We start from the raw sequence: 3,542 nt of genomic DNA, 5'->3' as shown, positions 1-3,542 counted from the left end.
AAAAAAACTAAGTGCGTTTAGCACTGCCTCACCGGGTGAATGCAAAACTCCGGAGGACGTGACGTGAAGTCTCGGAGAAGCCTTCGGTTGCGGACCAAGAGGACCAATCCGGACCAGCACACTCAGCTCCACTCATCCCGCCACAACGCAGCAATGGGCAGCAATGACATTCCCCCCTGGGACTTGCGGGATGGTGAAGCCGAATGTGCCAGTCAGGACCAGTCAACCTGACCAGACCTCAGGCTACCCCGTTGGGCGCCATCTGTTATGGTACGCATACTTTGAGAGCAGTAGTGAGTGCAGGCAGCATGACACAATTGGAGCACTGTGGCTAGTCATGTCGGCTACGCTGGGTTCTTGCCTCACTACTGTTCCCTGCGCCATAGCAGATAAGCGTCATGCCTGTCAAACATCTTCGCTTCAGGCATGGGCGGAAGTATCGGACGGACGCAAATTCAAATATTTTAAAAAAAAAAACAGTTACACAAAAAAAAGCTGAAAAGAAACGTTACATTTAAAATATTTGAAATAAACTGAAAGCAAAAGAAAGAAAAAACCAACACTAACACTCTGAAACAAAAGAAATTAACTAAAACAAAAAAAAACTAAGGCCGACTATGAGGCACCATCGCTGGTATTGTGGTGCCTGGTGCTANACCAACACTAACACTCTGAAACAAAAGAAATTAACTAAAACAAAAAAAAAAAACTAAGGCCGACTATGAGGCACCATCGCTGGTATTGTGGTGCCTGGTGCTAGCCCACCGTCATCCGTGGCTGCTGGCGCACCCTAGTATCAGCAGCCCCATTATTACAGTCCCTACATGCCTCCCTAATCAAAAGAAAGCGTCAATATTCCCATTTGGATTACAAATTTATTGACACTTCATTTTTCTTACTAACTAAATTAATCCTACTTCTTAGGGCCGTTTGCACCATGTCTAGTTAATTCTAACTCCCAGTTAAACATCTTTATCGACGTTATCGACACCCTCATATAACATGTGTTCGATAAAGCAGTTAACATGCTTAACTGAAGGATGTACCTCCAGTTAGCGTTAACTATACATGGTGCAAACGGCCCATAAAGCTACTCATCCTAACACTAAACTGGTAAGTATCTTAAATATCTATAATTAAAGTATATATAGGGGTATATCCGGTAGGTACATCCGGTAGGTACCTCAGGTAAGTATATCAAGTAAGCGAAGAGTTAAGGCCCCGCCAGATAGAAAATCTTTACTGCGTCACAGGGATGATTTTGACTGACAAGACGCACATAACATGGCGAGGCGGCACGTTGCCGCATTTTGATTGGCCTAAAGTCAGCTGGTTTGAATTCGTTTCATACATTGTTGTTTTGCCGCATTCACGCGCGTTAAAAGTTGAGAGTTGGGCGATTTTTATCAGTTGCAGCAATGCATGCGTTGCCAATGCGGCGTCTTCTATTCAAAATCACAGAGTTAACTTCGATGTCAGTCAAAAGCATCCCTGTGACGCAGAAAATAATTTCTATCTGGCGAGGCCTTTAGTAAAGTAAAGTGTAGTTAGAATAAGCCTGGCAGGTATATTTAAGGCAGGTATATTTAAGGTAAGTTTCAAGTTCTAGTCTTGAAAGCAAACCATAGCTTACTTAATCCACTTGATTTCCTTTAAAATAATTTCTAGTTGTAATCTCTAGTTGTACTGTTCTATGGTTGTAGTTACTTATTTGTTTCTATATTCTCATTATTGATTTAATAATTTATAAATTTATTATGTTATTTCACAATATTATGTGGTGGCCTGTATTTTGTTATAAATTTTAAGGTTCGATTATTTATAATTATTTTAGTTGCGCTTCCGGTAAATTTTTAGTTTATGTTAAATTGTATTAGGTCACTTTATTTGTATATATTCTGCTTTATTTTATTTAAAAGTTGTTATTGTTTATTCATGTAAAATTTGCAAGTTTAATTTATGCTAAATTGTAATTTATTCTTATTTCATTTCAATCAAGTTTACTTAATTCCTTTTTAATTTTATTTAGGTTGTTAGTACCTTAATTCAGATCCCTAAGTTAGAACATAAGATCTTTTAGTTTTACTGTATAGGAATTTTGATTGATTTAATTAAATTTTTTATTTTATTTATTTGTTTTATTACAAACAAATTCCGTTTTAGCTAAGTTCAAAGTTCAGATTTGATTATATTTTTATCCTTGTTATTTTGGAAAAAAAATAGTACTGCGTTTATTATTATAATTCTTCTGTACGTTTGCCATCTTTCAGTGCACCAAAGAACAATACATAACCAGCTATTTAGTAATTATAAACCGGCTTTAAAGTGCACCGCAAGAAAAATTAAAACTCTAAGGGCCGGTTACTCAATGCCTGGTTAACACTAATCTGCGGTTAAACATTCTTATCGACGTCTTCGTCTCCATGCATACAACAGGGAGTCGGTAACGTCGATAACTATGTTTAACCGGAAATTAGTGTTAATCAGACATTGAGTAACCGGCCCTAATATTGGGCAATTAGGTATTACTCCCCGAATTCTTATAACATGCTTAGGGCCGGTTACTCAATGTCTGGTTAACACTAATCTGCGGTTAAACATCGTTATCGACGTCTTCGTCTCCATGCATACAACAGGGAGTCGGTAACGTCGATAACTATGTTTAACCGGAAATTAGTGTTAATCAGACATTGAGTAACCGGCCCTTAGAGGTCAAATTAGCGTTTAGCCCTGATTGGCTAAATAATGTTCTTAACTCTAGTCAACTACTTAGGGCCGANACCGGAAATTAGTGTTAATCAGACATTGAGTAACCGGCCCTAATATTGGGCAATTAGGTATTACTCCCCGAATTCTTATAACATGCTTAGGGCCGGTTACTCAATGTCTGGTTAACACTAATCTGCGGTTAAACATCGTTACCGGCGTCTTCGACTCCATGCATATAACAGGGAGTCGGTAACGTCGATAACTCTGTTTAAACGGAGATTAGTGTTAACCAGACATTGAGTAACCGGCCCTTAGTAGCTTAAATACAATAGTTGGTTACATTAACGTCATCTACCATATTATCGCAGCGGCTAACGTTAGACAAATGTACTCGTTTGGGTTTATATAGTATACGTATGTATGTACAGACACATGCAAATAAAGTTCTGTTGCTTAGACTGCTTTTACACAGTTCAAGTATTGAATTCAATTCTGCTCGCATGTGGAAGAGAGGGGGTGAGAAGGAAAGGGACGAGTACACATGCGTCTGTACCGTCAAGTCGTTTCAACTTTCTTGCTTTGCTTTTGGCATTTTCGTTGCTTGACGTTTAAAGAACCAAAAACTTGAATTCAACAGAATTGAAACGTGTAAATGCAAATAGCAAACACACAAGAGAATTAGCAAGAATTGCTTTCAAGTAGTTGAATCATGTAAATCGGGTGTTACAGTTTTTGCATACACCCAACAAGCGTTTCTGTAAGTTTTTTGTTTTTTTATTATTTAAAGTACGATTGATACATTAAGTGATAAATAAGCATTTCTAGTATTTACT

The sequence above is a fragment of the Rhagoletis zephyria genome, unplaced genomic scaffold (genome assembly GCF_001687245.7).
Source record: "Rhagoletis zephyria isolate East Lansing unplaced genomic scaffold, Rhagoletis_zephyria_1.1 Rzeph_scaffold_01817, whole genome shotgun sequence".
NCBI lineage: Eukaryota > Metazoa > Arthropoda > Insecta > Diptera > Tephritidae > Rhagoletis > Rhagoletis zephyria.
Note: the sequence above shows the minus strand (reverse complement) of the source record.